Raw genomic sequence first — 25,534 nt, 5'->3', positions numbered from 1 at the left:
ATATTGTCCTGTAGTTCTCTCTTTTTGCTGGGTCTCTGTCTGGTTTAGGAACCAAAGTAATGCTGGCTTCATGAAAGGAGTCTGGAAGTTTTCCTTCCCTTTCTTTTTTGGAATAGCTTGAGAAGGATAGGTATTATCTCTGCTTAAAATGTCTTGTAGAAATCCCCTGAGAAGCCATCTGATCCTGGACTCTTATTTGTTGGGAGGTTGTTGATAACTGATTCAATTTCTTCGCTGGTTATGTGTCTGTTCAAGTTTTCTGTTTCTTCCTGTTTGAGTTTTGGAAGTGTGTGGGTGTTTAGGAATTTGTCCATTACTTCCAGGTTGTCTAGTTTGTTGGCATATAATTTTTCATAGTATTCTCTGATAATTGCTTGTATTTCTGAGGGGTTGGTTGTAATAATTCCATTTTCATTCATGATTTTATCTATTTGGGTCATCTCCCTTTTCTTTTTGAGAAGTCTGGCTAGAGGTTTATGAATTCTGTTTATTTGAAAAAACCAACTCTTGGTTTCATTGATCTGCTCTATAGTTTTTTTTTTAGATTCTATATTGTTTATTTCCTCTCTGATCTTTATTATTTCTCTTCTTCTGCTGGGCTTGGGGTGTCTTTGCTGTTCAGCTTCTATTTCCTTTAGGTGTGCTGTTAGATTTTGTATTTGGGGTTTTTCTTGTTTCTTGAGATTGGCCTGGATTGCAATGTATTTTCCTGTCAGGACTGCCTTTGCTGAATCCCAAAGCGTTTGGATTATTGTATTTTCATTTTCACTTGTTTCCATATATTTTTTAATTTCTTCTCTAATTGCCTGGTTGACCCATTCATTCTTTAGTAGGGTGTTCTTTAACCTCCATGCTTTTGGAGGTTTTCCATACTTTTTCCTGTGGTTGATTTCAAGCTTCATAGCATTGTGGTGTGAAAGTGCATGGTATGATCTTAATTCTTTTATACTTATGAAGGGCTGTTTTGTGACCCAGTACGTAATATACCTTGGAGAATGTTCCATGTGTACTTGAGAAGAAAGTATATTCTGTTGCTTTGGGGTACAGAGTTCTAAATATATCTGTCAAGTCCTTCTGATCTAATGTATCATTCAGGGCCCTTGTTTTCTTTATTGATCTTGTGTCTAGATGATTTATCCATTGTTGTAAGTGGAGAATTAAAGTGCCCTGCAATTACCACATTCTTATCAATAAGGTTGCTTATGTTTGTGATGACTTGTTTTATATATTTGGGGTCTCCCGTATTCGGCACATAGACATATATAATTGTTACCTCTTCCTGATGGATAGACCCTGTAATTATTTATAATTCCCTTCTTTATCTCTTGTTAACAGCCTTTAATTTAAAGTCTAGTTTGTCTGATATAAGTATGGCTACTCCAGCTTTCTTTTGAGTTCCAGTAGCATGATAAATGGTTCTCCATCCCCTCAATTTCAATCTGAAGGTGTCCTCAGGTGTAAAATGAGTCTCTTGTAGACAGTAAATAGATGGGTATTTTTTTAATCCATTCTGATACCCTATGTCTTTTGGTTGGAGCATTTAGTCCATTTACATTCAGTGTTGTTATGGAAAGATATGGGTTGGAGCACTTAGTCCATTTACACTCAGTGTTATTATGCAAAGATATGGGTTTTCAAGTCATTGTGATGTCTGTAGGCTTCATGCTTGTAGTGATGTCTCTGGTACTTTGTGGTCCTTGCAACATTTCACTCATAGAATCACCCTTAGGATCTCTTGTAGGGCTGGTTTAGTGGTGATGAATTCCTTCAGTTTTTGTTTGGGAAGACCTTTATCTCTCCTTCTATTCTAAATGACAGACTTGCTTGATAAAGGATTCTCATCTGCCTATTTTTTTCTTTTCATCACATTGAAGATATCCTGCCATTCCTTTCTGGCCTGCCAAGTTTCAGTAGATAGATCCATCACTAGTCTTATTGGTCTCCCTTTATATGTTAGAGCACGTTTTTCCCAAGCTGCTTTTAGAATTTTCTCTTTATCCTTCTATTTTCCCAGTTTTACTATGATATGTCATGCAGAAGATTGATTCAAGTTACGTCTGAAGGGAGTTCTCTGTGCCTCTTGGATTTCAATGCCTCTTTCCTTCCCCAGATCAGAGAAGTTCTCAGCTATGATTTGTTCAAGTACACCTTCAGTACCTTTCCCTCTCTCTTCCTCCTCTGGAATCTCAATTATGCGTATATTATTGCTTTAATTGTGTCACTTAGTTCTCTAATTCTCCCCTCATACTCCTGGATTTTTTTTTATCTCTCTTTTTCTCAGCTTCCTCTTTTTCCATCATTTTATCTTCTAATTCACCTATTCTCTCCTCTGCCTCTTCAATCCGAGTTGTGGTCACCTCCATTTTATTTTGCAGCTCATTTATAGCATTTTTTAGCTCCTCTTGTTTCTTAGTCCCTTGATCTCTGTAGTAATATATTCTCTGCTGTCCTCTCTATTTTTTTCAAGCCCAGTGATTAATTTTATGACTATTATTCTAAATTCTTTTTCCGTTACATTGCTTAAATCATTTTTGATGAGTTCGTTAGCTGTCGGTACTTCCTGGAGTTTCTTTTGAGGAGAATTCTTCCATTTCATCACTTTGGATAGTCCCTAGAGTGGTGTGGAACTGCCAGGATCTTCCCCTGTGCTGTCTGGAGTAACTTATGTTGGTGGGTGGGCCGCAGTCAGACCTGATGTCTGCCCCCAGCCCACCGCTGGGGCCATAGTCAGCGTGGTGTGTACCTTACCTTCCCCTCTCCCAGGGGCAGGATTCACTGTGGAGTGGTGTGGCACCTGTCTGGACTACTTGCACACTTCCAGGCTTGTGGTGCTGCTTGGATAGGATCTGGTGTATTAGCCTGGTGGATCCGCAAGGTGCACCAGGGTAAGAGGGACAGACTCAGCTTGCTTTGCCTTCGGTAGTCTGCTTTGGGAAGGGCCCTGTGGCACCAGAATGGAGGCAGGCCCGTTGGAGGGATGGACCCACAGAAGCACAGTGTTGGGTGTTTGCGTGATGCAAGCAAGTTCGGTGACAGAAACTGGTTCCTTCTGGGATTTTGGCAGAGGGATGGTGAGAGAGATGGTGCTGGCCAGTGCCTTTGTTTACTGCTGAGCTGAACTCTGTCTTCTGGGGTTTAACACCTCTCCCTCCCATTGTCCTCTCGCCTTCCCGCTCTCGGAGCAGAGATGTTGACTTATAACATTCCAGATGTTAAGTCCCGCTGGCTGTCAGAACTCATGCAGTCCAGCCCCTCCAGGTTTTGCAAGCCAGATTTCGGGGGCTCTGCCTTGCCCAGTGGGCTGCCCCTCCACTGCCCCGGCTCCCTCCCACCAGTCTGTATACTGCACACCACCTCTTAGCCCATCCTATCCTCTTCTGTGGGCCTTTTGTCTACTCTTGACTCCGGAGAATCCGTTCTGCTAGTCTTCTGGTGGTTTGCTCATTATGATTTTGATTTACACTTTCCTGATGTTGGTAATATTGAGCACCTTTCGTGTACCTGTAGGCCATTGTGGTTCTTTGGAAAAATCTTTGGAAAAATGTCTATTTAAGTTCTTTGCCCATTTTTAAATTGGATTATTTGTGGGTCCTGCTATTGAGTGATATGAGTTCTTTATATATCTTGGATATTAACCCCTTAGCAGGTATATGATTTACAAATGTTTTCTCTCATTCTGTAGGTTCACATTTGATTTTTTAACAATTTCCTTTGCTGTGAGATGCTTCTTAATTTCATGTAGTTCCACTTGTTTATTTAATTTTTAATGCCTGTGCTTTTGGTGTAATATCCAAATATGTTGTCAAGTCCAATGTTAAGGGGCTTTTCCTGTTGGTTTTCTTCTAGGAGTTTTACAGTTTCATGTACATTTAAGTCTTTATTCTGAGTTAATTTTTGTGACTAGTAAAAACTATGAATTCATTATCATTTTTCTGCATGTAGCTACTCAGTTTTTCCAGCACCATTTATGGAAAAGACTGTCCTTTACCCATTGTATATTCTCACATTGTTTGTTATAAATTAATTGACCACACATGCATGGGTTTATTTTTGAGTTCTTTATTCTGTTGGCCTATGTGTCTTTTTTTTATGCCAGTACCATAATGTTTTGATTGCTATAACTTTGTGATATAATATGAATCAGGACATATGATTCCTCTAACTTTATATACTTCCTCAGATTGCTTTGGCTGTTTGGAATCCTTTGTGGTTCCATACAAATTTTAGGGTTGTTTTTTTCTACTTCTGTGAAAATGCAATTGGAATCTTGATAGAGATTGCATTGGCCTATAGATAGCTTTAGGTAATATGGGAGTTTCAATGATATTAATTCTTCTGATCCATGAACATAGGATATCTTTTCATTTGTTTCTGTTTTCTTTAATTTTTCATCAAAATTTATTATTTGCCATGTACAGCTCATTGTATCCAGAAATGTAGGTGCAAATGGGTCCTATAGAATATGTAGATCCTTCAAATGCCCCCACTTTTATCCGTGTTATGGCCTCTGCAGCCTATAGAGGAAATGGGGAAAAATTCCCTCTGATGCCTAATATACACATGGGTCTAGTTGGGGAAACCCAACACAGAGGAACTCAAGTTGCTATTTAGCCCAATACTGGTGCCATCTGGATGGAAACAGGAATAAGCTAAGCAGCCACTGGGCTGAACTCAGAGCAATTTCACTGGTGATCACTCATGAGCTCTAGCCATTAACCCTTTGCACTGACAGGTGGGCTGTTCTAAAGAGATTAACCTAGAATTTAGACACTGGGACACCAAAGGGCAGATTAACATAATTAAGCCCTGTGGTATCAGGATATTGTATCAGGACATTTGGGCTCACCTGCAAGAGCCTGAGGTGATCATCACTGTTTTCCATGTCCTGGATCATAAAGCACTGATTTGTAGAAAGGAAAAATGGAATATTAAAGCAGCAGATTAAATTATTAACAGGGAAAACCACCTTGGCCAGGTGTACTAATGTGCTGTCACAGGCTTTAATGCATTTTAATGATCAAGTAGTAGGGTCTCTGGCCCCAGATGCCAGACTGGGGACCCCTGCTGAGGCACCCAATGCTATAAAGGTACAGAATTATAGGGAGATCCATATGGCCCCAACTCTCACTGTGGATGAATATGCTATGCTGCTGGGAGCACCAAAGGTGTTGTCTACTGGAATTTGCCATGGGATGTCCCATAGGATAGGTGAGTTACTTTGTACCCTTGGGTGAGGGGTATCTACAATTTCTACTGGGATCCTGTTGTTCTGCTTAAAGTCAGACCTGTTGAAATCCATTATACCTGGAATGGAGCACACCCCATCGAAAGAGGGGAGAACATAGGGGTCCTGGTCTGGCATTTTCTGCTCCAGTCTATCTCCTCATGCCTGATAGTGCTGCTTCTCCTGCCAACATATATGACATGCACAATCAGGTGAAGTTCCTAATGTTGCTGGTCTACCTATCCTTCAAGGCTATAAGGCATTGATACCCCCCTGGCAATCAGGAGGCTGATCCCTAGCCCAGGTATAAGCCTTAGCAACTGACTCTGCAGTAGATACAGCAGATTAAGTGCGGCTACTGTAGAGCCTTGGAATGGATGGAATGGTATATTGCCAGGATTTTCCCTGAAAATACTTGGTATTTGGTAAATATAGTAACAGCATGTCCTATGATTGGTTCTCTTTCTTTTCTTTTCTTTTCTTTTCTTTTCTCTTCTCTTCTTTTCTTTTCTTTTCTTTCTTTTCTTTCTTTTCTTCTTTTTTTTTTGGTGGAGTCTTTTGGGTTTTCTCTATACAATAATATCATGTTATTTGCAAATGGATGATTTTACTTCTTCCTTCTTGATTAGGAAGATTTTTATTCCTGTTTCTTGCCTGATTCCTCTGGTAGGACTTCCAATACTATGTTGAATAGATGTGGTGAGAGTGGACACCCTTGTCTTGCTCCTTATCTTACAGCAAAAGCTTTCAGCTTTGACTACTGAATGTGATATTCACTGTGGTTTTGTCATATATGGTCTTTATTATGTTGAAATCAATTCCTTTTATACCAAATTTATTGAGAGTTTTGAATGTTATTTTGCATCTATTGAGATAATTCTATGATTTTTATCTTTCATTTTTTATGATGTATCACATTTATTGATTTGTTATGTTGAACCATCTTTGCATCCCTGGAACAGATCTCTACTTAATCGTGGTGTACAGTCCTTTTAATGTGTTGTTAAATTCAATATATATATATATATATATGTATATATATATATATAAAATATATATATGTAAATTTTTATTTCCTTTAATTTAGCGAGAGAGAGAGAGAGAGAGAGAGAGAGAGAGAGAGAGAGAGGAAGCATTAGTAGGAGAGAGGCAGAAGGAGAGAGAATCTCCAGCAGGCTCCACACTCACATGGAGCCCAATGTGGGGCTCAATCCCATGACCCTAGAATCATGACCAGAGCCAGAATCGAGAGTTGGACCCTCATCTGACTGAGCCACCCTGGTGTCCCAGTTCATATTTCAGTTAGAATTTTTGCATCTTTGTTCATTAAGGATGTTAGCCTATAATTTTCTTTTCGTACAGAGGCCTTGTTTGTTTTTGGTGTAAGGGTAATGCTGGCTTTATAAAATGAATTTGAGTGTGTCCTCTCCTTTTCTCTCTTTCCTTTTTTTTTTTTTTTGTTTTTTTGTTTTTTTGGAAGAGGTCAAGAAGGGTTGATACTAATTCTTCTTTAAATGTTTGGTAGAATTAACCAGTGAAGCCATCTGGTCCTGGGCTTTTCTTTATTGGTAGATTTTTGATTAGTGATTCGGTTTCCTTACTCATTATTGACCTGCTCAGATTTTCAGTTTTCCATGGAACATTCACTGTCTGTGTTGGTTGTAGGTGGATTAGGTGGAAGAATAATAGTTTCTAAGGTTCACAGGTTGGCCGCAAGGAGGGCCACAATGGGATGTGAGTGTGGGTAGGGGTGTTCAGCAATAATTTATTATGGAAGTGATTTGGATTTTATTCTATACATTATTAGAAGCTGTTGGGAAGGATTTTAGCAGTGAATGACTTTGATGTTTAATAAACAGTGTATTATTACTTAAAAGCCCCCCCCTTTCAAAATTTGCGTGAGTCTCCTATGAGTCAAAAGGGAGATTTAATGGAACCGTTCAATCAGATACTTCCTCCTTCTGATGTGTTTGTTTATTATCAGCAGCTAGGCAAATTTAAAAATAGCAGATATCTTAAAAAAGAGGATGCACTTATTTATTTACACTTTCACTCTCTCATTGTCAGATTTTATGGAAGGACCGAGTTACCTATTTATTGTTTTCCCTAAATTTGGGATTGAATGTTCCTTGGGCCCCTTTGTGGCTCAATAAAAACCTTTGGAAGTATTGACAGAGCTCATAAATCTTATCAAGGCTGCCTTGAGAGATGAAAAAAGTTCAAATAAAATATATGAAAATGAAAAGCTGTCTGCCTGCCCAAAGATTAATTCTAATCCAAACAATGCATCCAGTTCAGCTTTATGGAGGCACAAAGAACATATAAAGACACTGGATATACATTAGTGCACAAACTTCAGGACTTTTTATGTTTGTTTAATCTATCTAATTAATTAATTGAGTGATTGATTTTGTCTTGAGCATTAAAAACGCAGTGTGAAGTATAAAGACCTTATGAAATTAGATACAGCCAAGTGTATTGTTGTTTTACCTGATTTGTATTCATTTACTTGGTTTATTTTTGTACAGCGTTTAAATTTTTTTTTTTTTTATTTTGAGAGGGAGAGTGTGTGCACTAATGGGGGTGGGACAGAGGGAGAGGAAGATAGAATCTTAAGTAGGTCTGCACTCAGTGTGGAGCCCAGTGTGGGGCTTGATCCCATGACTCTGGGATCATGACCCGAGCCAAAATCAAGAGCTGGACCCTCAACCAACTGAGCCACCCAGGTGTCCCTATGTACATTTTTGTAAAGCTAGCCCAGCATTCATTAGCTCTATTTACAATTACTCTATGAGAAATTATTCAATAGTCGTTTCTCCTGTGATGGATTCAGTGCTTAAAATACCAAGCATAGCTGAAACTGTTTAACAAAATATATGCTTCAAAGAGAAATTATGTATATGCAAAGCCTGAGGATGTAAAGTTAAAGGTAAACCTGAGCTAAGCCTAAGTGCTGTCTCCTAGACTAAGTCCTGTGCCAGAAAGACATACTGAGAGCATTCCTGGGGCTCAGCATTCCTAGGGCTGAGGCTTGGGTCCCTTCTGCAGCTGCAGAGGGGAGGATTTGAGAAGTAAAAGTACAGTCTGATGTTAGGATGGTAGGAAGAGAAATAGACAACACTCAATAAATGGAGTATATATTTGGTGATGCAAAGACGCCCCAGGCATGGTCTGCAACTCTTGGGCTGGTGGCTGTGCTCTTCAGCCTATTATCTAATAGAATATAAAGCCCTGCTCAAATAGTTGACTAATGATTAAATGAGTAAGTCACCTGAAATGGAGGAACAAGTACAAATGAACAACCTGTAAATTCTAGTTTATTTGCTTAATGACTGTTGATACTTTAGGTGAGATACTAGCAAAATCAGGATAAAGAGAGTCTCAAAATCTGAACTGTACACTCCAAGAAAACTACAAATATGAGGATTAGAAGTTTTATGTGTTTTTGAGTAAACATCTGAATGTTTGCTTTGAAAACATAGGAGAAGTATACTTTGGGTAAGATTTCTATGCTTGTTCCATTAAACAGAATGCTTTGTATATATGTGAAAGAGATGATTCAAAAGTTACATGTTTTGCATATAATGTTGGATTTGTTGGTATGTAGAAACTATCCTGTGCCTCCCTAATATTCACCAAAGATAAATTGGTGAAAACTCCATGAGTTTGGCAGTCATATTAATTAAGATTCTTTCATTTCTAAGTGTTAGAAACCTAACTCTGTCTAGATAATGCAGAGAGGAAAAAATTAGCTCATGTATCTGGGAAGGTGATGAGAGTTAACTTTTGTTTTGTACCTACTATGTGTCTGGGAAAAGCCTGTACTCTAGAATCCAATGGTCTGGGTCCCAATCCTGGCTTTAATCCAGTGGTCTGGGTCCCAGCAAACCTGGCTTTACTTCTTCCTAGCACTATGAATTTAGTTGAGTTATTTTTTCTTTGTGCCTCAATTTCTTTACTTATGAAAGGAAGATAATAATAGTATATACTCCATAGTGTTGTGGCAAGGATTTAGTGAAGTATTATGTGTAACGTGCTTAAACAATGTTACCATTTCCTTAATCCTGACAACACCCCAATAAGGAAGGAATCATTTTACAGAGGAATGAACAGAGTCAGAAAAGTAAGTGATTTGCCCAGGCTCACACAGCCAGTTGAGATGGCCCTGTCTTTTTACCTCTCTCTGTTGGCTTCTGATCAGTGATAAATGTGCTTTGAGATTAATCTGGTGCAGGATTGTCAAATGAATTAGAACGGAGGGTCGAAAACATCCCATTAAGAGGCGACAGCAAAGATCCATCTCGGAAGTCATTAAGATTGGAGTTTGGATAGCAGAATCTGGAACACATAGGACAGGATGGATTTGGAAGATATTATGAGTTGGTTGGACCTAGCGATGGGTTGCATGATCAAGGAAAAAGGCATTAAAGGTGACTTTGCCAAGACCGGATGCCCAGCAGCTGTCCCAGTCCCCAGTGCCTGGTGCACAACAGATGCTTGAGTGGGTTTTTGTTTTTCACTGAATGAGTAAATAACAATTAGACCTTGAGTAGGAGTGTCTGGGAGAATTGTGTTGTAGGGGAACTCAGGAGAAAAAACAGGTTTGGGAGGGAGGTAGATGAGTTTCATTTTCGGGGCACTCACTTGGAGAAGCCAGCCAAAATTAGGAGACCCCTCAACAACCGGAAAGGGAAGATTAGGTGACATTTCAGTAACAAAAGATAGAGATTTCACAGTCTACTGGGTGAATATGGAGTTTGAAGCCATATGATAAAATGAGATTTCTAATGGAGAAAATACCCAGAAGAGAAGAGACACAAAGGCAAGTCAGTTGGGTAAGACTGGTGAGGTGGGCTTCTCAGTAGCGGCCAGAGAGAGTGGAGGTGAGCCAGACACCATCCAGAGGGAAGACACACAAGAGCACCTGGCAGCCATGGCTGAGAGCCAAGCAGCATGAGATAGAGAGTCCATATGAGTTGAAGATGGAGCCCATTAACCAGAGCTGTTTCCATAAAATAATGGGAAAGGAAGCTAGATTCCGTTGGGCAGATGCGAGGGGAGATGAGGTTTCCCAGCTGGTGGGGTTCTCTCCTTCCAGCTGTGCCTGATGGCCCTGTCTCATCAGACTGCACATACCCAGAGGTAAGCCTACCTACTGGTGCAGCCAGACACACACTTTGTTTCTGAGGAGAGCTTGGCTCAAATTCGTATTTTCCCTTTCACTCTTCCACTGGCCCAAGTCAGTCCCCTGGGCCCATCCTGGCCCCTCTAAAATCCCAGAGCTAAGAATCCCTCCCAAATAAATTACCGTATGTGTTATCTTTCTATCTGAAAGGGGCCAGACAGAAACCAAGAGAAGCCCACAAGACAGGCAGCAGGAAGATGTTTATAATTTTTGCCTCTCCCGTCAAACGTTCATGTTCGTATTTTGTCTTTGACTAAACTCAGAAAGACCGACTAAAGAACGAGACCCCGGGTTTGCCAGAGAAGTGGTATCAGAGAATGTTTATTAGGAGTGTGGAGATTTTCACAAAGCCACACACCATGTGGAAGACCCAAGTAGAAAAGATTGTAAGTCCTGGTGGACCATGAGGACTTTGAGTTCTGAAAGGTGCCTGTGTGTTAGGTCCATCCATGCACTGGAATGAGGGTCTGTGGTTCAGGCAAGGGCAGAGGCATTGATAGCCATTAGATTTCCAGTCCTCTTGTTCCTCCTTCCATGACCAGTCCTTGCTGAACAACCCAGTCTCCCTTACCACATCCCATTCCATGCCCCTGTTACTCTTTCTGAGCCTCTTAAGGGACAGATGCCTTCCCTCCCAGCCTCTCCTTTCTTCTTTCTTTTTTACACACTGCTCTCAGATTAACCTTCTGGAAACTCAGGTTTATAGGACTCCCCACGTTAGTGGCTCTGGAGCATAATTATAAGTATTAAAAAAAAACACCTTTATATAATGATAAAGTCCTACTTTCCATCTTGTCCCATCCAAATCCTGCAATCCACAATCGTTGAAACAGCAGGGGAGGCAAGAAAGAATGGCTTTTCCCTTTATTTCTAGTGCAATCCATTTTTTCCCTTTATACATAAAAACCTATATTGCTATACATTAAGACATTTTATCCTATAGAATGTTATTGAGGTCATATATAATATATATTCATTTTGTTGGAGATGCGTACATATGTTTCTATGCATCACAGTTTAGTGTAACTGCTCCACAAAGAAAGAAAACATAACCCACTATCCTTAATGCTAGTTTAACAAAATGTGTTAAATTGTATTTCTTCCAGTTAATGGTGTAGAAAGCAAAATGGGGAAAGTACATGCATTTTCCTAGAATGAGCCTTCAGAGACCTAAATAAATGGACCGAATGAGTTTATTTGAATGTTCCCATTCACATAGGATTACACATTCAAATAAAGCTGTGTACATTTATTTGAATATGTAATCAAGGAGCTGAGCAGAAGTGGCACCTGCTTCCAAGTGTAACATCCCTGGTTTACACATGTGGGTACCTCAGTGTGTTGTTAAAAAGCAGAAAGTAGTTCTTTCTATATGCATTTTATGCAAATTTCACAGCTCTTGCTATTGTTTATCAGCTTTGTTGTTTCTCATGCACAAGGCACCTGTCTGTATTAGCAGTAATGGTGCTACCCAGAGGAAAGTTATATTTAAGTTTCTCAAGTTTCCTGGCCCTTTGAGAAAGTTTGGGCTCACCCACTCCTTCCTTTTTCATTCAACAAGTATTTGATGGTTGCTGGGTTACAAAGGTATTTGAGTGAACCATCTAGGCATTTTACAGTGCCTGTTCCTACCGGTCTCAGTACTGTTTGTTGGGATGAACCTGTCGTGGTCCATGACTGAAAGCCTTTTGGGCCATTGATGTTTGTAGGCTCCCACGTGGTTCTTAAGGAGTGGAGGTGGAGGTGGACAAATGATCGTGCTGTCATGTGAATGATGTGGCACAAGAGTACAAATGAGGACCCATGTGTGTAAATATTTAAAAATTGATTACCCAAACTAAATGTTTTAAATGCTGTCTACCCTATTTCTATCTTCATGATGGCTGGAAGGCCAAGTTTGAGCCAAGAACGCTTGGCTTCCTCGGAGATCTGTGCTGGAATGTGGCAGCAATGGGGAGTTAGCCCATAGCCCCTGGCCAAGGCCTGTAGCTTGCTCCATTCTCTGCATGCCCTTGGTTATATCATGCACCGCATGGAGGTTTGCATTCCCAGAGGTGGACACTGTGGCCCACACATCCAAGCTCTGTCCATGCTGCATAAATAGCTGTGCCAGACCTCCTGAGGAGAACTGAGCAGGCCCTGGAAGCAGACTGGAGACACTTGGGAGGGAAAATGTGTGGTCCCACATACCTGGCAAGGGGCCTAGGAGAGGGGATGTGTGAGTTTGGGCCTTGCTAATGGAACCACTAAGTAGTTCTCCTGATTGGAGGCACACTGCTGGACAGCTTGTGAGTGTGATACCTTTCCCTTGCTTCTTAATCGCATGAGTATTCTTGCCTTTCCTGTGGGTGACTCTCTGGTCCTTCTTGGCTTTTTTTTTTGCACCACCATACTATGTGGAAGCATGAGAAAGAGGAGGCCACACAGACAAAGATGACTAACCTTCCTTCCTCCTTATACCCAACTTCATCTCCCTTATGGTGGCACAGACCTCACGGGAGTGCACCATGCTAGGAGGGCAGCGATAGTGTTGGCCTAAATGCTGTCTGTGGGTTTTGTATTAGGACAGAACTCTTTTGGGATCCAGGAATTTTTATGACTTCTGCCTAATATGTTGTATTAATTCTGAACAAAGTGTGGGAAGGGGAGAGAGACAGAAGTAGATGGAAAGATGCTGCTGAAGAAGTACAACTACTGAGGGGTTTTGGGGATTAAAAAAGAGGTATTTTCATGTGTATATTGTTATATTGTTTAAAAATAATATTAGTTATTATTAAGAAAGAAAAATAATTGACCAAGATATTGTATTGAATAACTGAATGCTAGTAAGAAATGCATATACCATGTGATTCAAAGCTATGTAAATGCATAAAAACTTGTATGTGTAGATATCTTGCATTAGCAGGATGATGATGATGATATTGATGATGGTTCTGATGATAGTGTTGATGGTGATGATGATGGTGACAATGATGACAGTGGTGATGATGGTAATGATGATGATGATGATAATGATGATAGGGGTGGTGGTAATGATGATGATCATTAGCATTTATTGGATTCTTACTTTGTTCCAGGCACTTTGTAAGGGTGTACATTAACTCGTTTAATGTTTACAAGACCCTGAAGGCAGATACAATTAGTGACCCCATTTTGCAAATGAAAAATAAGGTATAGAGCTGTCCAGAAATTTGGACAAATAATACAGGTTGTATTTTGGATGTGACTCCAGAGACTGTATGTCTAACCACTACACATAGACACTGAAGTGTCATCATCACTGAATTAGAGTGTCCTTTTTTATTTTGTTTTGGTCTATTTTTATTTTTATCCACTACATTAATAAAAGAATGGTGACCTACTTAATAAACATACTTACCAATTTTCTAGCATACCGATGATAGTACATTTTTTTCTCCCACAAGTTTGGGGGCACCATGGTTACTCATCCATTCCTCTATCACCTTTGTGACTCCTTGTGATGCTAGTTTTGTCTCTTCTGGGTCTCCATTTTGTTCTTGACCCTTACTAGATCTTGGGCTGTATCAATGATTGAGACCCCTGTGCTCTTCCTAGTGGTTACAGTATATGATCAGATTAATTACTAAAAAATACAATTTGATTATAAACAGTGTCTATTTGAGGGGTGATTAGAATCTGCGACTGAAATACTGATGCAATGGGAAGAAAAGGGATTGTCTCATGAAAAACTATGGCCTTGCTTATTTGGTGCACCATTTAAAGAAACTGCCTGGGAAAGACAGTTTTGATGTTTCTTCTTCACTGAAGCAGATGACAACAATTCTGAAGGTCTAGTCCTTCCTGTAATTCTCTTTAATCTTCCTGAAATAGAGCTTTTGGTGTGTCATTCTGGAGCTCAGAGTACTTCAGTAGGTCACTCTTGCTTCTGGAATTAATTGCAAGCATTTGCAACTCTCAGCGAAATATTCCTTAAACTCCTTTGTCCTGTGAGTTTTCTTACTTCCTTTTGGTGCTTTTATACGTCAACCAAATGAAACTTGTTTCTTCTTGTTCATTATGATCGCATTATTTCCCCCCGTTGGAGTACCTCTCTTACTCCCATACTTACTTTTATATGTCCAAATCTTACTCACTTTGAAGGTCCAGCTCATGTCTTCTTTAGAGAAGTGTCTATTCATGTTTTCTGCCCATTTCTTCACTGGATTATTTGTTTTTTGGGTGTGGAGTTTGGTGAGCTCTTAATAGATTTTGGATACTAGCCCTTTGTCCAATATGTCATTTGCAAATATCTTTTCTCATTCTGTCGGTTGCCTTTTAATTTTGTTGATTGTTTCCTTTGCTGTGCATAAGCTTTTTGTCTTCATGAAGTCCAAAGTTCATTTTTTCTTTTAATTCCCTTGCCTTTGGAGATGTGTCAAGTAAGAAATTGCTGCGGCTGAGGTTAGAGAGGTTTTTTTTTTTTTTTTTACTGCTTTCTCCTCCAGGGTTTTGATGGTTTCTTGTCTTACATTCAGGTCCTTCATCCATTTTGAGTTTACTTTTGTGAATGGTGTAAGAAAGTGGTCTAGTTTCATCCTTCTCCATGTTGCTGTCCAGTTCTCCCAGCACCATTTGTTAAAGAGACTGTCTTTTTTCCATTGGATGTTCTTTCCTGCTTTGCCAAAGGTTAGTTGGCCATACGTTTGTGGGTCTAGTTCTGGGGTTTCTATTCTATTCCATTGGTCTATGTGTCTGTTTTTGTTCCAATACCATGCTGTCTTGATGATGACAGCTTTGTAGTAGAGGCTGATGTCTGGGATTGTGATGCCTCCTGCTTTGGTCTTCTTCAAAATTACTTTGGCTATTCGGGGTCTTTTGTGGTTCCATACAAATTTTAGAATTGCTTGTTCTTGCTTTGAGAATAATGCTGGTGCAATTTTGATTGGGATTGCATTGAATGTGTAGATAGCTTTGGGTAGTACTGACATTTTATCAAGGTTTATTCTTCCAATCCATGAGCATGGAAATTTTTTCCATTTCCTTATATCTTCTTCAATTTCCTTCATAAGCTTTCTATAGTTTTCAGCATACAGATCTTTTACGTTTTTGGTTAGGTTTATTCCTAGATATTTTATGTTTCTTGGTGCAGTTGTGAATAGGATCAGTTTCTTTGTCTTTCTGTTGGTTCATTATTAGTGTATAAGAATGCTACTGATTTCTGTACATTGATTTTGTATCCTGCAACATTGCTGAATTCATGTATCACTTCTAGTGGACTTTTGGTAGAGTCTATAGGGTTTTCCATGAATGATATCATGTCATCTGCAAAAAGTGAAAGCTTGACTTCATCTTTGCCAATTTTGATACCTTTGATTTCCTTTTGTTGTCTGATTGCTGTTGGTAGCACTAATAACACTATGCTAAACAACAGGGGTGAGAGTGGACATCCCTGTTTTGTGCCTGATCTCAGGGAAAAGGCTCTTAATTTTTCCCTATTGAGGATGATACTAGCTGTGGGCTTTTCATAAATGGTTTCTATGATGTTTAAGCATGTTCCTTCTATCCCGACTTTCTTAACGGTTTTTATTTAGAAAGGATGCTGAATTTTGTGAAATGATTTTTCTGCATTGATTGACAGGATCATATGGTCCTTATCTTTTCTTTTATTAATGTGATGTATCACATCGATTTGGGAATGTTGAATGAGCCCTGCATCCTAGGAATGAATCCCACTTGATCATGGTGTATAATTCTTTTTATATGCTGTTTAATACGATTTCCTAGTATATTGTTGAGAATTTTTGCACCCATATTCATCAGGGATATTGTCCTGTAGTTCTCTTTTTTTGCTGGGTCTCTGTCTGGTTTAGGAACCAATGTAATGCTGGATTCATGAAAGGAGTCTGGAAGTTTTCCTTCCCTTTCTATTTTTTGGAACAGCTTGAGAAGGATAGGTATTATCTCTGCTTTAAATGTCTGAGAGAATTCCCCAGGGAAGCCATCTGGACCTGAACTCTTATTTGTTGGGAGATTTTTGATAACTGATTCAATTTCTTCTCTGGTTAGGGGTGTTCAAGTTTTCTGTTTCTTCCTGTTTGAGTTTTGGAAGTGTGTGGTGCTTAGGAATTTTCCCATTTCTTCCAGGTTGTCCAGTTTGTTGGCATGTATTTTTCCATAGTATTCCCTGATAATTGATTTTATTTCTGAGAGATTGGTTGTAATCATTCCATTTTCATTCATGATTTTATCTATTTGGGTCATCTCCCTTTTCTTTTTGAGAAGCCTGGCTAGAGGTTTATCAATTTTGTTTGTTTCAAAAAACCAACTCTTGGTTTCACTGATCTGCTCTACAGTTTTTTTAGATTTTATATTGTTTATTTCTGTTGTGATCTTTATTATTTCTCTTCTTCTGCAGGGTTTAGGGTGTCTTTGCTGTTCTGCTTCTATTTCCTTTAGGTGTGCTGTTAGATTTTGTATTTGAGGTTTTTCTTGTTTCTTGAGATTGGCCTGGATTGCAATGTATTTTCCTGTCAGGACTGCCTTTGCTGAATCCCAAAGCATTTGGATTGTTGTATTTTCATTTTCATTTGTTTCTATATGTTTCTTAATTTCTTCTCTAATTGCCTGGTTGACCCATTTATTGTTTAGTAGGTTTTTCTTTAACCTTCATGCTTTTGGAGGTTTTCCAGTCTTTTTCCTGTGGTTGATTTCAAGCTTCATCGCATTGTGATCTGAAAGTGTGCATGGTATGATCTTAATTCTTTTATACTTATGAAGGGCTGTTTTGTGACCCAGTATGTGATCTATCTTGGAGAATGTTCCATGTGCACTCGAGAAGAAAGTATATTCTGTTGCTTTGGTATGCAGAGTTCTAAATATATCTGTCAAGTCCATCTGATCCAATATATCATTCAGGGTCCTTGTTTCTTTATTGACCATGTGTCTAGATGATCTATCCATTGTTGTCAGTGGGGTATTAAAGTCCCCTGCTATTACCACATTCTTATCAGTAAGGTTGCTTATGTTTGTGATCAATTGTTTTATATATTTGGGGGCTTCTGTATTTGGCGCATAGACATTTATAATTGTTACCTCTTCCTGATGGATAGCCCCTGTAATTATTATATAATGCCCTTCTTCATCTCTTGTTACAGCTTTTAATTTAACATCTAGTTTGTCAGATATAAGCTTGGCTACTCCAGCTTTCTTTTGAGTTCCAGTAGCATGATAGATACTTCTCCATCCCCTCACTTTCAATCTGAAGGTGTCCTCAAGTCTAAAATGTGTCTCTTGTAGACAGCAAATAGATGGGTCTTGTTTTTTTATCCATTTTGATACCCTATGTCTTTTGGTTGGAGCATTTAGTCCATTTACATTCAGTGTTATTATGGAAAGATATGGGTTTTCAAGTCATTGTGATGTCTGTAGGTTTCATGCTTGTAGCGATGTCTCTGGTACTTTGTGGTCCTTGCAACATTTCACTCATAGAATCATCCTTAGGGTCTCTTGTAGGGCTGGTTTAGTGGTGATGAATTCCTTCAGTTTTTGTTTATTTGGGAAGACCTTTATCTCTCCTTCTATTCTAAATGACAGACTTGCTTGATAAAGGATTCTTGTCTGCCTATTTTTTCTTTTCATTACCTTGAAGATTTCCTGCCATTCCTTTCTGGCCTGCCAAGTTTCAGTAGATAGATCCATCACTAGTCTTATTGGTCTCCCTTTATATGTTAGAGCACGTTTATCCCAAGCTGCTTTCAGAATTTTCTCTTTATCCTTGTATTTTGCCAGTTTCACTCTGATATGTTGTCCAGAAGATCAATTCAAGTTATATCTGAAGGGAGTTCTCTGTGCCTCTTGGATTTCAATGTCTTTTTCCTTCCCCTTATCAGGAAAGTTCTCATCTATGATTTGTTCAAGTACACCTTCAGCACCTTTCCCTCTCTTTTCCTCCTCTGGAATCCCAATTATGCGTATATTATTGCTTTAATTGTTTCAGTTAGTTCTCTAATTCTCCCCTCATACTCCTGGATTTTTTAAATCTTTTTCTCAGCTTCTTCTTTTTCCATAATGTTATCTTCTAATTCACCTATTCTCTCCTCTGCCTCTTCAATCGGAGCTGTGGTCATTTCCATTTTATTTTGCAGCTCATTTATAGCATTTTTTAGCTCCTCCTGACTGTTTCTTAGTCCTGTGATCTCTGTAGTAATAGATTCTCTGCTGTCCTCTCTACTTTTTTCAAGCCCAGTGATTAATTTTATGACTATTATTCTAAATTCTTTTTCTGTTATATCGTTTTTGATCAATTTGTTAGCTGTTGCTATTTCCTAAGTTTCTTGTGAGAATTCTTCCATTTCATCATTACCACAGTCCCTGTGGTAGCTCCAAACTGCAGGGCACTTCCCCTGCACTGTCTGGAGAAACTTGTGTTGGTTGGCGGAACCGCAGTCAGACCTGATGTCTGTCCCCAGCCCACCGCTGGGGCCACAGACTGGTGTGTACCTTATCTTCCCCTCTGCTAGGGGCAGGACTCACTATGGAGTGGTGTGTCCCCTGTCTGGGCTACTTGCACACTGTGAAGCTTGTGGTGCTGCTCGATGGGATCTGGCCAAGGGTGTATTATCCAGGGTGGATCCACAAGGAGCACATGGGCAGGATGGGCAGGTTCTGCTCACTTTGCCCTCAATGGTCCCCTTCAGGAGGTGCCCTGCAGCACCAGCAGGGAGGCCAACCTGTCAGAGGGATGGATCCACTGAAGCACAACATTGGGTGTGTGCGCAGTGCAAGCAAGTTCAGTGATGGGAACTGGTTCCCGTTGGGGTTTTGTCTGGGGAATGGGAGAGGGAGATGGAGCAGTCCAGCATCTTTGTTCCCTGCAGAGCTGATCACTGTCTTCCTGAGCTCTACACCTCTCCCTCCCATTGTCCTCTCGCCCTCCCCACTCTCCGAAAGCAGAGCTATTGACTCTTAACATTCCAGATGTTAAGTCCCGCTGGCTGTCAGAACTCATGCAGTCCAGCCCCTCTGCTTTTACAAGCCAGACTCAGGGGCTATGCCTTGCTGGGTGGGCTGCCCCTCCACTGCCATGGCTCCCTCCTGCCAGTCTGTGTAGCGCGCACCACCTGTCCGCCCTTCCTACCCTTTTCTGTGGGCCTCTTTTCTACACTTGGCTCTGGAGGGTCCGTTTTGCTAGTCTTCTGGCAGTGTTCTGGGTTATTTAGGCAGATGTGGGGGGAATCTAAGTGATCAGCAGGACGTGGTGAGCCCAGTCCTCCTACGTCACCATCTTTCCTGAAGCTTCTCTCTGTTTTTATTTATTTTTGAGACAGAGAGACAGAGCATAAGCAGGGGAGGGGCAGAGAGAGAGGGGGAGTCACAGTATCTGAGGCAGGCTACAGGCTTGGAGCTGTCAGCACAGAGCCCAATGCAGGGCTCAAACTCATAGACTGTGAGATCATGACCTGAGCTGAAGTCGGACACTTAACCAACTGAGCCACCCAGGTGTCCCTAGAATTTAAATTAAAATTTGAGAAAAAAAACCCAAAACATTGCACTAACCTCATAAAAAGAATTGGGCATCTTTTTTTCTCATTTTTTTCTGAAATAATTTATATAAAATAATAAAGAATTATTCCTTGAAAAATTGGTAGAATTGTCCTGCAAAGCCAAGATAGCTTGGATTTGGGGGGAGAAATAGTCTTTAATACCATTTTAATTTCTTTGATTCTTACTGCCCTATAAAACTTCTCTTTGTTTTTCTTAAGTTCATTTATTTTTTATTTTGAGAAAGAAAAAGAGTGGGAGAGCATGTGGAAAGGGCAGAGAGAGAAAGGAGACAGAGAGAATCCCAAGCAGGCTCAGTAATTTCAGCACAGAGCCTGATGTGGGGCTCGAATTCACAAACTGTGCAATCATGACCTTGAACTGAAATCAAGAGTCAGATGCTCAATTGACAGAGGCACCCAGGGGCCCTTCCCATTCTCTTTCTTGCATCAATGTTTGTGTTTTGTACATTTCTAGAACTTTTTTCATTTTGTCTGTTTTCAAATTTATTAGTGTAAGCTGTTTAGAGTAACTTTTTAAATCATTTTTAAATAACTGATATCTTTTTTTATTTTCCTTTTTAAATTAAATTTGATTTGTGCTCACCTCGGCAGCACATATACTAAAATTGGAACGATACAGAGAAGATTAGCATGGCCCCTGCGCAAGGATGACACGCAAATTTGTGAAGCGTTCCATTAAAAAAAAAAAAATTTTGATTTAACCATATCCTTCTCCCTTTTTCTCTTGCTTAATCTTACTGTAGGTATTTCTTGCTTATTATATTCATCTTTTCAAAGAACTAGAATTAATTTTGCTAATCTTCTGCTCTTAACTTTATTATTTCCTTCCTTCTTTTTTCTTCTTTTTGGAGGAAAGGGGTTTATGATTGGTTGTTCTAAGTCCCAATTTTTGAGATGAATACTAGTCATTAAAAAAACTTTTATCTTGCAACTTTCATACATGTTTTTATATACATTATTATTTTATATTTATATGTTTAATATTATTTTATATGGCAATATATATTGTATGTAATTTTATATTTTATATAATAAAATACATGAAATATATCATATACTATAAAATATGGAATATAAAATAGTATATAAAATATATGTATGTGTGTGTGTGTATTTATTTATTTAAGTAGAGAGGATACAACAGTGATGTTGCATATGCCTGCACACAGCTTTAGCAGGTACAGTCTGGACCATCTCATCCCCTCTCTACCTTGCCCACTTGTCTCCCCCTCCAGATCATTATGCAGCAAATCCATACATCATAGAATTTAACCTATAAATATCCACACTGTAAAATCCAAATATATGGATTCTTTTTTGAAATATAACCACAATGCCATTATCCTACCTAAAATGTTAAAAACTGAGTGATATCTTTTATATTGTATTGTATTGTATTGTATTGTATTGTATTGTATTATTTCACTTCAGAAAAGATACTTGGCATGAAATTTACCCAATTAATATGCTTATAAATAACATCGCCTTGTTGTTTTGATTTGTATATCTCTGATGGTTAGTGATATTGAGCATTTTATCTTCTATCTGTTGGTATAGCAGAAGATTCATCCTAAGCCATTTGTATGTCTTTTTTAGAAATGTTTATTCAAAAGTGCTTTGCCTATTTTAATTGTTATTTTTTTCCTAGTGAGTTGTAGGAGTTCCCTATATATTTTAGAAATTAACCCTTTATCAAATATATAGTTTGCAAATATTTTCTTGCATCCCATGGGTTGCCTTTTCCTTATGTTGATTGTTGCCTTGGCTGTGCAGAAGCTTTTTAGTTTGATGTAGTGTTACTTGTTCATTTTTCTTTTGTTGCCTATGCTTCTGTTGTTATATCCATGAAATCATTGCCAAGACCAATGTCATGTGATTTTTTCCTATTTTTTTTTTTTAGGAGTTTTACAGTTTCAGGTGTTACATCAAAGTCTTTAATCAATTTTGATTTGATTTTGTGTATGATATAGGATAAGAATCCCATTTCATTTTTTTGCATGTGGATATCCAGTTTTCACAACACCATTTCTTTTTTAAAATTTTTAAATGTTTTTATTTATATTTGAAGGAGAGAGAGAGAGAGACAGAGCATGAGCAGGAGAAGAGCAGAGAGGGAGGGAGACACAGAGTCTGAAGCAGGCTTCAGGCTCTGAACTGTCAGTGCAGAGCCCAATGCAGGGCTCGAACTCACAAACTGTGAGATCATGACCTGGGCCAAAGTCGGACACTTAACCAACTGAGCCACCCAGGCACCCCACAACACCATTTCTTGAAGACATCACCCTTTCTTCATTGTGTATTCTTGGCACCCCTGTTTGAAGATTAGTTGTCTAAATATGATGGGTTTATTTCTAGGTTCTCTAGTGTGTTCACTTTGTCTATGTGTTTGTCTTTATAACAGTACCATATTTTTTTTAGTACCATAGCTTTGTAATATATTGTGAAATCAGGAAATGTGATGTCTCCAGCTTTGTTCTTTCTCAAGGTTGTTTTGGCTGTTTGAGGTCCTTTGGGGTTCCATATGAATTTTAGGATGCTTTTTGTATTTCAGATAAAAATATTGAAATTTTAATAGGTATTGCATCAGATCTAGAATCTGGGTAGTTTGGACATTTTAACAATATAAAGTCTTCTAGTCTATGAATATTGGATATCTTTCCATTTATTTGTGTCTTTATTTCATCATTGTCTTGTAATTTTTCAATATGCAAGTCTTTGACCTCTTAAGTTAGTATTTCTAAGTATTTTGTTGTTTTGATGAATGATCCATCAGATTGTTTTCTTAATTTCTTTTTTTTTGGATAATATATTATTAGAGTCTAAAAAACTGGTTATGGGGAGCCTGGGTGGCTCAGTCGGTTGAGCATCTGACTTCAGCTCAGGTCATGATCTCACAGTTCATGGGTTCAGGCCAGTGTTGGGTCCTGTGCTGACGGCTCAGAGCCTGGAGCCTGCTTTGGATTCTGTGTCTCCTCTCTCTCTGCCCCCTCCCCTGCCCACTCTCTGTCTCTCAAAAATAAAGACATGTTAAAAAAATAACAAAAAACATAACTGGTTGTTTTCATGTAGATTTGTATCTTGCAATTTTATGGAATTTATTTATTAGTTCTAACAGTCCTTTGGTGTAATCTTTAGAGTTTTCTACATATAAGATCATGTCATTTGTAAACAAAGGTAGTTTTACTTTTTCCTTTCCTATTGTTTGATTTTATTTCATTTTCTTGCTCAATTTCTGTGGCTAGGACTTCCAATACTATGATGAATAGGAATGGTGACAGTGGACCTCCTTGTTTTGTTCCTGATCCAAGGGGGAAAAGCTTTCCATTTTTTTACCATTGAGTATCATCATGTTTACTGTAGGTTTTCATATATACTCTTCCTTATGTTGATGCAATTTCCTTTCATTCCAAGTTTATTGAGAGTTTTTATCTTCAAAGATGTTTAATTTTGTCAAATAATTTTTCTATTGAGATGATCATGTGATTTTCATCTGTCACTCTGTTAAGTGGCATATCAGATAGAACGGTTTCCATATTGCTTGCATTCCCAAGAATAAAACCCTACTTGGTCCTGCTATATTGTTTTTTTTTAATGTGCTCTTGAATTTGGTTTGCTACTATTTTGTTGAGGATATTTGCATCTCTGCTCATCAAGGATATTGATGAGGAGTTTTCTTTTCTTCTAGCCTTTTTATGCCTTTGCTAATATGGTAATGCTGATATCATAAAATGAGTTTGGGAATATATTTTGCTCTTTAATTTTTGGAAGCTTTTGGGAAAGGTTGTTGTTAATTCTTCTTTACATGTTTGGATTTTTTGTTTCTTCATGGTTCAGTCTTTGTAGCTTGTATGTGTCTAGGAATTTGTCTATTTCTTCTAAGTTATCAAATTTGTTGACATATAATTATTCACAGTAATCTCTTATGATCCCTTTTATTTCTGTGGCATCAGAACTAAATATCTTAATATTAGATTTCTGCATTTGGATGAGGAAGTTTTTGGTACAGTTGATTTTTCTGAATCAGTATTGAAAAAATGTTCCCTACACCACAATTTGTGAGCTATCTTTTAAGTTACTATTGTCTAAACATTTCTCTTTGATTTTTTTCTTGCAAATGCTTGTTGAAGAAATTGAGTAGTCCCTATGGTTTAAATTGCCTTGTAGGTTAATTTGTTCATTCTTGCTTTCAAATTGTGGGCATTCATCTTTAAATTTAACTTTGCTTTTAATTATGAAAATTAATAGTTGCAAAGAGTCAATTCTACAAATTGACTGGGTGGCTCCGTCAGTTAAATGTCCGACTTTGGCTTGCTTCACGATCCTCCAGTTCATGGGTTCAAGCCCCATGTTGGGCTCTGTGCTGACCACCCAGAGCTTGGAGCCTGCTTCAGATTCTGTGTCTCCCTCTCTCTGTCTCTCTGTCTCTCAAAAATAAATAAAAATTTAAAAAATGTTCTTGTTTTATCCTTCCATTTACGTATATATTTATAAGCACTGTCTAGCTTTTGCTGATTATATCCCTGTGGTGTTATTTAATATGACCCTCTGTGTGCTTCAATTCCTGTAAATTGGTAGATTATTTAGGATGTGCATTCTCAACACGGGTGATATCACCCCTAAAAGGGTGAAAATTGGCTCTTTGTGAGGTAAGACATCTTACTTTTTAGTTCTGTCCCCCCAATTTTAATACATTGCTTTTATAATCATTAACATGAGCATCAGAATGTGTATCATTTTACTTGTTACTCCCTGACTTTTTAGATATTACAAATAAACAAATTTAAGTAAACATCAAAAAAACCCAAACAAACCCATAATCATTAACATCAACATATTGAATTTCCTATACGGTTTCCTTTTTATTTTTTATTTTTTTTAGAAATATTCTATTTAGTTTTTTCAAATATATAAATTTTAAGCTCTACTTTGTTTTTATTTTGCAATTTTATCGCATTATGGTTGGTGTATATAGTCTACATAATATTAATACTTTGGCTTTTATTGGTGATTTCTTTTTTTTCTTAACATACGGTCTATTTTTTAAATGTTCCATGAGCATCTTACTTTGTTAGGTATAGATTTCTTTTTTTTTTTTAATTAAGTTTTACATTTTAATTCCATTATAGTTAACACACAGTGTTTTATTAGCTTCAGGTATACATTATAGTGATTGAATAATTCTATACATTACTCAGTGTTCTTATGGTAGGTGTACTCTTTATGTTAGGTATAGATTTCTTTCTCTTTGTGTGTGCGTGTGTGTGTGTGTGTGTTTGTCTATGTGTGTGTGCCTGAGTGTGTGTTTTTTCTATGTGCGTGTGCCTGTGTGTGTGTGTTAGCACCCGCATACTTATAATACTGTTCAAATCCTGATGTTTATTTTTTGTCTCTTCCATCTATCATTTGCAGAAATGGGTGTGCTAAATCTCCAATTACTATTATTCATTTATATGTGTATGTATATGTGTGTGTGTGTGTACATACATATATATATATATATATATATATACATACATATATATTAATTTACTTATGTCAGTTGCTGCTTGACATATTTTCAAGCACCATTCTTAGGTGCAATGATGTTAATAAGGGCTATAT

The 25,534-nt window shown here is 38.3% G+C and overlaps 1 long non-coding RNA gene and 1 other non-coding gene across 2 annotated transcripts in view; both read left to right on the top strand.

Annotated features, from left to right (window-relative positions):
• Positions 1-25,534, top strand: part of LOC125915558 (uncharacterized) — a 98,158-nt gene that overhangs the window by 45,826 nt on the left and 26,798 nt on the right. The window lies entirely within an intron of this gene.
• Positions 20,509-20,615, top strand: LOC125918019 (U6 spliceosomal RNA). Its single transcript, XR_007456352.1, has one exon. It is a non-coding gene; the product is annotated as a U6 spliceosomal RNA (small nuclear RNA).

This window comes from Panthera uncia, chromosome D1 (assembly GCF_023721935.1).
Source record: "Panthera uncia isolate 11264 chromosome D1, Puncia_PCG_1.0, whole genome shotgun sequence".
NCBI lineage: Eukaryota > Metazoa > Chordata > Mammalia > Carnivora > Felidae > Panthera > Panthera uncia.
The sequence above is the reverse complement of the archived record's forward strand: the minus strand, read 5'-3'. Positions and strand labels throughout refer to the sequence as shown.